At 36.6% G+C, this 10,924-nt stretch overlaps 1 protein-coding gene and 1 pseudogene across 10 annotated transcripts in view; one reads left to right on the top strand and one right to left on the bottom strand.

Moving 5' to 3' along the window:
• Positions 1-10,924, top strand: part of KIAA1958 (KIAA1958 ortholog) — a 266,726-nt gene that overhangs the window by 36,523 nt on the left and 219,279 nt on the right. For 2 of the 10 annotated variants that reach the window (XM_023525153.1, XM_023525154.1), the window contains one exon: positions 9,780-9,984. The exons of the other annotated variants lie outside the window; for them this stretch is intronic. The gene's annotated coding sequence lies outside the window, so the exon portion shown is untranslated. The remainder of the gene's footprint in view (positions 1-9,779; positions 9,985-10,924) is intronic. 10 annotated transcript variants of the gene reach the window in all.
• LOC111733180 lies at positions 10,324-10,443 on the bottom strand (annotated as a pseudogene).

The raw sequence follows: 10,924 nt of genomic DNA, 5'->3' as shown, positions 1-10,924 counted from the left end.
CAGCCCAACATCAGCCTGCTAAATTAACCCTTTAGTGCACAGACCTTTTTTTTTGAAGGTTAAGAAAGTTACATTTTATTTCTGCTTTACTATGAATTTTTTAATCATGATAAAATATACTAACAGAACTTAACCATTTAACCATTTTTAAGTGTACAGTTCAGTGGCATTGAGCACATTTACACTGCATATGGTTGTGCTACCATCACTACTGTCCAGCTCCAAAACTTTCTCATCATCCAAATTGAAAATTTAATATACCCATTAAACAATAATTGCTCATTCTACTCTCCCCCAGATCCAGGTTACCACTATTCAACTTTCTGTCTCTTCGAATTTGACTTATCTGGGTAACTCATATGTGGAAGCATACAGCATTTGTTCCTTTTTGCCTGGCTTATTTCACTTAACATAATGTCTTCAAGGTTCATCCATGTTGTAGCATGTATTAGAATTTTATTGTTTTTTAATCCTGAAACTGCACAGGCTTCAACTTGTAGGGGGTGACCTAAAAATTATTGATAGTTTTTTTTTTTTTAAATCATATATTTTAAAATTTTTATGTAATTGAAGAACTGTGCTAATCCTTAGAATGAACAGGAAATATCTTGAGTACTCATTTGGGGGATATAGTTTTCCTGGCACAATCATATAAGCATAATTCAGTGTCCTTCACCAATTTCATTTCACTCAGCCAAATCAGGAAGAGGGATGTTTTTGCAAAAATATTCCTTTGCTTCTTCAGTTTTCCTAAGGGCCTCTCTCAGTTCTTGGAGATTTGATTTATTCTTTTTTGAAGTATCGTATCATCTTTGAGAATTCTCCACATTTGCTAACTGGTCTAAGTCTATTAGACATTAATTTGTTAAAATGGCTTTGCATGTGTTTAAGTAGTTCTCTAGCATTTTTTTCAGCAAGTTCTTTAAATCCTGCACTTTTGGAAACGTTTTTAGTTTCAGTTTACATTCATCCTGCTTTTATGCGGTCAGGTGTTTGCAGCATCCAGAAATCAGACAGAGAGGATGACATAAGCAGGTCCCCAGAAGTAGACACTGGTATTTGAGGGGAAGTTTGAGTGGGTACTGGTCATCTCATTGATGAATATTTTTGTGTATGCCAGGTGTTGCTTTTCTACACAGTCTCATGATTATAGGGTCCTGGTTAATGAGCCTCTGGATAACGAAGACTTCTGTACTTTATTTGTGGGAGTAGAGTGTGTTTGCTCAATAATCTGCTAGAGAAATTGGCTCACTTAATTAGGGCCTGAAACAAGTGAATGTTCCTCACAAAATCCTCGGAACGTGCTTCTTTAAGTTGTCATACTTTAAACTTTCAAAAAATTTGGCAGACTAACAGAGAATTAAGGATCTTTGGTTTTAAGCCTCTATATTTCCCTTGTTTCCAATGCCTAGTCTCCATTCACTGTGTTCAAAGTAATCCATCCTTAGTGTTTACAAGCCTAATGTACTTGCAAGTATAAAAATAGATTGCCAGCCTATGGGAACAGACCTGTGTCAGACAGGGTCATTACAAGAGGCAATCACTCTTAGCTTGAGATGTTCAAAAATCAGAAATCAATGGATTTTCCCCCCATGTCCTCATGAAACAGTGGTACTTAATGTTCAAATATGTCATAATACAGAGATGATTACCAAGAAATCATCGACATGGGTGATTTAGGAATTACTAATTTTAAAACAAGGAAAATTCTCTTCCTCCTCCAGCACCTTCGGTGCTCTGGGGGTTGTGGAGCAATGGCTGTAGCACTGAAAGTGAGAGGGAGGAGCTTGCTTGCCATTTCTTTGGAGCAGTTGAGCACATCATTACTTTCTGGTGGGGCACAGGGTTCAGGAGCATCACTCAAGAGGTAGCATAGTGTAGTGGTTAGTAGCCCTGAGATAGACTACATTGATTTGAATCCTGACTCTTTTAATTTACTAGGTACGTGACACTGGATAGGTTTCTTAAACTGCCTGACTCAGTTTTCTCATCTGTGAAATGGAGATAATAATAGCACCTGCTCATAAAGGTCAATGCATGAATATATCTGATGTCCTTAGAAAAGAACGTAGCGTATAGTAAGTGCTCTGTGTGTAGTGTGTTATTATCTTTATTGTTAACTTCAATTCTCGAGGAACTTTCTCTGAGATTTCTAAATAGGTCGAGACTTTGCTTTATAATATCTAATAGCACCACTTATCACAGTGATGATAATGAGTACCACTTAGTAGGTTTACTTATTTGATTATTGGATTAATGACAATTTCTGTATAAGTGAGAGTAAGAATCATATTTGTTTTTGCTCACATTGTTCATTGAGCCTGTTAAGTGTTTAAAAATTATTTATTGAATGAGTAAGTATTTTTACAATTATAAAATAACTCGGCAATAAGATGTTGTTTCACCTCTAAAATTAGCAAAGATGAAAATACTATCATACTTAAGCAGAGAGGTAAGGAAATAGACACTGTCATGTACTGCAGTTGGGAGCAGTCTGTGATAGACCTAGAAGGCAATTTGACCAAAAGAATTAGTCTTCACTTTTGATTCTATGTCTAGACATTCATCAAAATGATATAGAGGTATATTGAAAGGTTAATATAAAAAGATGTTCATTGTAGCACTTACATTAGTGAATAATTAGAATAAGACTAAGCAAAATGTTTAAAAATAAAGATTAATTATAGTATATCTGTAGTTAAAAATCATGTAGAACCATAGTTCTCAAATGAAGATTCTTATATTGACCACAAGACAGTCACCAAACATTAGATAAAAACAGATTCCCAAACTCAGTCTCTTGGGAAAATGAATCAGCATCTCTGACATCAGAATCTCTGTAGTCGAGCTAAGAAACAGATCCTGTTTTCTAAAAAGAACCCTAGGTGATTTCAGTGCACAGTCTGATTTGGGAACCCATTGCAGTGGCTCTCTTGTATGCATCTACTCTCAGTCAGCTTAGTGAAGGTTCTACTCAGCTCTTAAAGCCACTTGAAATGCCAACTATGTTAAAATCTATAGGAACCCTGGAAAACAAAGAAAGAGAACTTCAGAAGGTATCCCTCACCTTCAAAAAAAAAACAAAGTCAGGAAGAAGATGGGATCAGATTATCCAGAAAGTTAATCAATGCTGAGTACCTGTACAAGCTAAGGAAGAGTCTTCTCCCTCCGTCCCCGTGGAAAAGTCAGTAAATGAGTATCCCCCACAAGAACAAAAGAGTCTTCTAAAGTTAGAGCAGCAAGGCTTGGTTTGGAGATGATGGTTGTGGTTACTGGTACCACCTCTTGGCCATAGAGCGTCTTCCTCAGAGCTCACCTCCAGGCATTATTTTGAAGGAATATCTCATTAAGAGTGAATGAATTCATTTACAGTTTTAGTCACCATGGATGCTCCTGAGCTGTGATGAGCAGAGGCCAGGCAAGTGAGAGGTTAAGGAACAAATAAGACTGAGGCGATGCACCACACATAGTGCAACATATCTTACTCCCTTGAGTAACGTTATTGGTTTCTGCTCCTGTACGTCCATGGGAAGCCTCCAAAGCCACGTAGCTGCTGGCTGAGTTGCTTGGAGTAGAGCTGGGCACAGTTTTGAAAAGTTTACCACCTAACATATACGTATGCACATGCTTCCATATTCTTACTTAATTCACAGGCTTATAGCTTTACTCTCTGGTTTTGTTGTAAAATGTATATTATACAGCCCTCTTCACTTAGACTTTCTGAGTGAACTAGGCAAAAGATTGTGGCAGGCTTTCTGGGTCAATTTTTAAGTAATGTATAATTGCGATTAAAGATGATACATATTTTCTGAAGGATTCTTAGCCAGTGAATACTTTACTTGGATTGTTAACCCTTATCCTTTCTCTGAACTGCTGCTATGCTTCATGTAATCCTGTATGTGAATGGGCAGGAGTGGCATCTGTTCTTTCAGGTTGGGCAGGAAGTGGTGGGGCAGAGGAGATACAAGGTCAAGGTGACAGGTGGACAGAACAGGCAGGTAGTTTATTTCAAATCAAAGAATTCATGATAACTCAATTGAGTTTTCTTGGTATGTAACTGTTCGATATCTGTTCAGTACTTATATGCCTTTTGTATATCACGCTTTGTTAGAGGTGCTGGAGACACAGTACTTGGGTAAGGTTCTACCCTTCCATGTTTTGCATTTAGTGCTTAGAGAAGGATTACTCAGCAAGAAGATGCCTTGTACATACCTGCCTAGCCCCTGAGCAGTATATTTTTGTGAAGATCTCCAAATGCTAAAAAAAAACATTTAGAAATCTAATTCTGGAATTTGGACTTTAGCAGTCGGGAAAATGGTAATGCCATTTACTGAGATGTCAGTCAGGGAAGCATTAGAGAATATGTATCTAACAAGATTCACAGAGGTGGATGAAAGAATCATCTAGTAAGACAGTACCATGAGAAGACTGCCAGGACCACTGATGAACTTAGTTTTAAAGGTCAAAACAAGCCAGTGACAGAAATTGATAAGTAGCAGTAGGAATTCAAAGTGGGTCAACACTGAGAAATCTGTAAATGTAACTTATGACATGAAAAAGAAAAAAAGATCAAATTTATAGTTGACTAAATGCTTGACAAAATGCAATATCCTTTATAATTAAGAAACAGAAAACATTTTAACAGTTAAAAAACTTATTAGAAACAAATATTTAATATCATAATTAAACACCTGAAGTTTTGTTGAAAAAGTTAAGAATTAGAAAACAATTTTGAAAAATAGGAGATAATGAGAGATTTACCTTCCTATATATGAAAGCATATTTATATATACGAATTCATATATATTCAGCCATAGGAATTTTAAATGATTCAGTATTAATTGTAAAACAGGTAAATAGATCAGTGAATCAGAATATTAAAAATACGTGGGAAAGCAAAGGAATTTTTGTGCTTTTGCAAAAGGACCATAGTATTCAACCAAAACCATGTCAGTTTTTTACTTCCTTTGCATTTCTTGGGGAAACGGTCTCTTTCTGTCTTTGAATATTTTCTAAAATGAATGCTGTGTCCCCAAATTGGAGGATTTAGTCATATTACCAGTTTCCCTTTTCAGAATTTCTCAAATATTTTACTTTATGAGCAAAACTAGGTTACTCACATTCCCAACACCTGTCACAGACTCATCACATCTGGAACATTTATACCACTTACACTGCTCACCACCCTCATTCCTAAAAGTGAGAGTCAGAACGGAGGGGCTATTTATAGGATATACACAATGCTTCCAAATCTCATTCCCATGAGCAAATATTTCACCATAATAAGAAGGACCTTCCCTCCTTTCCTGAGACTCCGTAAAGATGTAAGATTTAATTTATGTGTTATATAACTGTATCCATATCTATTACATAACTGTATTCATACTTATTAGCACATTCAAAATAATTTGTTTATTCGCTATGCATAAAGAAAATACATCTCTGTCTGAATGTTTTATCCTTTTCTACAAACTTTAGAAGTATAGCATTAATATAAACCAGAAGCTTTGTAAAACCTAGTAATTTTTGGATACAAGTGACCAGAGTTGAGTTTTTAGAATTGAACCAGCCCCGCAGGTTTCTGTGCATAGAGATGTGAAGGACATACTGGAGTCAAAGGTGACTTGCAGGATTTGGGTTTCAGCAGCTGAAGAGATAGTAATGCATTTATCAAGATATTAATTTGGATATCAATTGTCAGGATATATTCCCGATAACCAGATCTGTATGGGTGGATGAGAGCATCATCTGGTGAGACAGTAATATAAGAAGCGTGCCAGGACCACTGATATACTGTAGTTTTAAAGGTCATAAAGAGGGTGATGAGTCTCAGCAAAGGAAACTGAGAAATAGCAAAGTGGCAGAAGGCAGTCTTATGGAAGTCAAGGAAAGAGACGGTTTCATGTAAGGCAGATAGCTCTTCGAGCTGCTGAGAAGCCAAATGAAGAGAACTGAGGAGTGTCAGTTGAAGTCCTTGACATGGAGATTATCGGTGACCTTGGCCAAAGCAGTTCCAGTGGAGAGTGTAGCGGTATGTGTATTTTCATATTATTCTCTGAAGTCTGGGGTCAGCTTGCCTTTAGTTCTCTTAATGAGGTAGGGCTGTATTTTCAGCATCTAGGACAGATTCTTCATTATAAGACACTGCTACTTTCTTAAGTCTTGGAAAATTCCATCAGGAGAATGAGGCTATGTAAATTTTAAGATAGCTAAAAATGTTAACATCATTCACTTTGAAATAGAATTTTCAGTTTTGCTGTTTACTATACTTTGGGCTGTAAAGCATGAATCATCATGTCAAATCATGTTCATTGATGGGAAAACCACTTTAAAATGTGATCAAATAATGTTGCTAGTAAACACATGGAACAGTTTGAACAAGGAATGCCATCATAATTTTAATTCTTTCTGAGTATATAGTAAAAACCTACACTTAGTGTAAACTGTAGAAATTAAAAGCATGAATAATTGGGAGTTAAGAATTTTGAGGTATTCATAGGTATTTTAGATGCATTAATATTTTTCAAAGTATTTCGGATATAGTATCAGTATCAAATTATTGACTAAGGTATTTTCTATGACAGTAGAAATTTTATTTAAAATTATTTAATTTGTTTTCTTGGCAAAGACATAACTAAGCTTGCATGACAAATATATACTTCACATTAGGACTTAAATTGGATCAGTCTCTCAAAGAGATGGTGAGCAGCATCTGTTAGGAGGGAGCAGGTGAGCTGTGGTAGAATGGGTAGGGTAAAAAGTACTTCAGATCATTGCATCTATTATCCTGACCCTCTGTGCTAGAATGTTGTGGGATAATTGCCAAGGGATATATAATGGGAGAATTCCAGAACCTGTCTTAGGCTCTCTGCTTGTGCTTATCTTATGCCTATAAGTCTGTTCTCTCCTACTGCTGCTTCCTTTTTCTTTTTCATATACGAATTTATACTAATCCTTCAGCTCTTAGTCTAAATATCACTCTCTCAGAGAAGCTTTCTGTGATCACCCAGAATAGAACAAGTCTCTCTGGTTTTATGCTCTCTTAGCACTTAATACATTGCTTTTGCAAAATTCTTATCAAAGTTGCAACAGAATACTTATTGTATAAGTAATTGTTTGTCCCCTCTCACCCTGTCACGGGTGAATTCCATGTAGGAACAGTCATGACTGTCTCGTACACAACAATATTCCTAGCACCTAGTGACCCAGTGTCATTCTATATTTGTCGAATGAAGGGATGCCACTGAAAAGCTCATAGGATTTCTTGTAAAAGAAACTCTGGGGCTGAAGTTTTAAGATGGCTGCAGAATAGATCATATAACTGGTTTAGGAGCCTATTTGTATGACTCGCAAGGATGTCTGGGTTACTGAGCCTTGTTCTGTAATGCTGCTTTGAATTTAGGAGTGTGCTTTGATGTGTCTGATTTAGAGGAGTCGAGGAAGTTCAATGAGGACCTGATTATTAACTGAGTGTTCCATACTGTATTGTATGTTCTCTGGGCCTCATTTTTCCATGAGTGTACTGTATTATATTATATGTTCTTTGTAGTTTTATTGTGGAGCACCAAAATGGGAGAAAATCCCCTTATTTCAGGTGAACAATTATATAGTGATTGTTCTAAGCATCTTACTGTATGAGTTTAGTATTCAGAATAACACTATGAGGTCAATATTATTCTTATCATTTTATAGATGAGGAAACGAGGTAAAGTCACTTGCTCAGGGTCACATAGCTAGCAAATGGGAGAGCTGGGATTTAAACCCAGACTGTCTTGACAGTGGAGTCCATGCTTTCAACTTCTCTATTGTCCCATCCCACATTAAGTGGTCCCTTATACACATCCAGAATATCTGAGTGAAGAACTTCTTTAGTTTTATATATATAAGATTGGGCTTGAAGGAGGGCAGTTGAGCTTTTAGAAAGTTTTATCTGACCCTCACCTAATCAGAGTTACCTACAACTTCCACTGTTGAGGCCCTTTTGGGAGACTCAGAAGATTTTATCTATACCAGTCAGTGGAAAATGTCGCTGATTCTCTGCTTTGTATCTTAGCGAGCCGACTTCCTTCTAAATCCATCCTCCCATAAACCTTCTTTTGATTTACTAGGTCTCATCTCTCAGATAATCTGAACATAGACATTTGTCAAAATGGTGTCGATGTAATCATGGGTTAAGCTCATACATTTGATTCCCTTTCATCTTAAATTCCAATCTGAATGGTCAAATAGAAATGGGGGAAAATCATCACTGCTGAAATATAGGAAAGTTAGCCATCAGTTGTCAAGGTAACGTTCCCCCTTCCACTGCTCCCAGCAGCCCCCAACCAGATTTGGATAAATCCCTAAATGAACTCAAACTCTTTGAGCTCAGAGTTCACAGGACTATGTCAGTGCCATTTTTGTATATCCAGTTTTTACAATCTATGATTATGCAAAAATGTTCATAGATGTTTTGTATTTATAGTGCATCATTCCTTTTATTAGTCTCTTTATACCGATCTGTATATTGTCTGTTTGGTTCCTCTCCTTTTGTCTGTCTTAAAGGCACTGCAAAGTAACACAGCATAAGTCAAACCCTTTTTTAGTGCCCATGTCAGAATCTATAAATTCTTCCTTCCTCCCACCTACCACATCCAGTCTTTCATCTTCTACCTCTTAAATTGGTTTTTGAATTTATCCTCTTCTTTTCATCCCTCCTGCCACTATCCAAAGCAGGTTACTATTACATCTTACCTGAATTACTGTAGTATCTCTAACTGGATTCCTGCCTCTAGTCTTGATTTCTTCCAATTATGATCAGAATGATGATTTTAAAGTCATTTTCTTGTTTACAGCCATATAACACTTTCTTATTATCTCTTTACTAAAGTCCAAAGTCTTGCAAGATCTATAAGATCTTCACGATCTGGTCCTTGCTTACTTTTTCAGACATAGCTTGTTTCATCTTCATCCCTTATGGTCCCCTCCTGATGTTTTTCTACTCAGCCATACAGAACAACTTTAATTTTTCCTCAGACATAGCTGTTCTCTATATCCTCTGGGTCTTCACGCAGGACCACTTTTCCTGCCTCTTGCCTAACTAACTTCCTTGTACCCTTTGGTTCTCAACTTGCATATGATTAGGATATTTAGGTAACTTTCCCTGACCCATCCTGGTCTGGGTTAGATGTCCCTGCCTTCTGCTTCTGTAACACCTTGTTCTAACTGTGTTGTAGCACTTACTATGCTTCATTGAAATTGATTTTTTGTTCCTCTCCTCCTAGGCTATAGACTCTGTGCTGATACAGTCTGTCTGTCTTTGTCACTCTATTTCCAGGGTTTAGCCCATGGTTTTACAATGCTTAAATACACATTGTTGAAAGAATGGATCAAGAAACATTTTACATTTGACTCAAGGAAGTAAGTTAAGTGAACCAGCGAATCTCTCTAAAGGCGCATGTTTCTTGCTCTCACCCAGGAAACTTGACTAAAATGATTTTGAAAGTCAACTGAAATGGTTTTTACTTTTAAAATGATCTTAAATCGTTCTCCAGAATCAAACAGAGCATACTTTTCATAGGAAGGTATATTTGTTTACAGGTTGGGAGGTTTTACATGTCAGTTGCGTAGACTACAGCGGTCCCCCCTTATCCACGGTTTCACTTTCCCCAGTTTCAGTTACCCATAGTCCGCTGTGGTCCAAAAATATTGAATGGAAAATCCAAGTAATACACAATCATAAGTTTTAAATTGCGTGCCGTTCTGATGAAATCTCCTGTTGTCCTGCTCCATCCCCCCAGGACGTGAATCATCTCTTTGTCCAGCATGTCCACGATGTATACACTACCCACCTGAGAGTCATTTAGAAGCCATCTGGGCATTCACGTCAACTGTCACGGTATCCCAGTGCTTGTATTCAAGTAACCCTTATTTTATTTAAGAATGGCCTCAAACCTCAAGAGTATGCCGAAGAGAAGGTGTAAGGTGTTGCCTTTAAGTGAAAAGGTGGGAGTTTTTGACTTAAGAGAAACCACATTCACATAACTTTTATTACAGTGTATTGTTATAATTATTCTATTTTATTATGTTATTGTTAATCTCTTATGGTATCTAATTTATGAATTAGACTTTATTATAGGTATGTATATATAGGAAAAAACAATGATAAAGCTGTAGATTTCTCATAGATGCCCTATTATTATTAGTTTAAGAGTTTTTATTATAAATGGATATTGAGTTTTGTCAGATGCTTTTTTTTTTTTTTTTAAGTGAGGCAACCCTCAGTTGATCTGACGGATTGCAAGGACCTTGTCAGCTTACAATCCCTTATTTTTTTATTTTTTACGCCTACAGCACCTGGTCTTCCTAGGTGGTCTCCAATCCAAGTACTAAATCAGGCTCCACCCTGCTTAGCTTCCGAGATCAGACAGGATCGGGCTTGTTCAAGGTAGCATGGCTGTAGACAGATGCTTTGTATCTATTGCAATGATAATGTGCTTTTTCTTTTGAGGACTGTTGTTGAATTATATTGATTGATTTTTGTAGGTTCACTAAATTTGCATTCCTGGGATAAGTTTTACTTGGTGATATTTCATCTATTGTTGGGTTCAGTTTGCTAATGTTTTATAAAGGATTTTTGCATCCAGTGAGGAATATTGAGCTATGATTTTCTTTATTTTAATAATTTTGTCAGGTTTTGGTATTAGAGTTATGCTGGCCTCCTCAAACAAGTTAGGTAATGCTCTCTCCTCTTTCTATTTTTGGAAAATATTTGCATAATTTCGGTATTATTTTTTCCTTGTTCAGGGTATGTGTGGTAGAATTTTCCAGTGAACTCTTTCTTTTGGAAAATATATATATTTTTTCCAAGTGATTATAATATGTCACAAAGGTTGGGAACCATTTTATGTTGAACAACTAATTGAAAGTTTTAAGGACATTCTGA

Source organism: Pteropus vampyrus, unplaced genomic scaffold (genome assembly GCF_000151845.1).
Source record: "Pteropus vampyrus isolate Shadow unplaced genomic scaffold, Pvam_2.0 Scaffold535, whole genome shotgun sequence".
In the NCBI taxonomy this organism is placed as follows: Eukaryota; Metazoa; Chordata; class Mammalia; order Chiroptera; family Pteropodidae; genus Pteropus; species Pteropus vampyrus.
The sequence above is the reverse complement of the archived record's forward strand: the minus strand, read 5'-3'. Positions and strand labels throughout refer to the sequence as shown.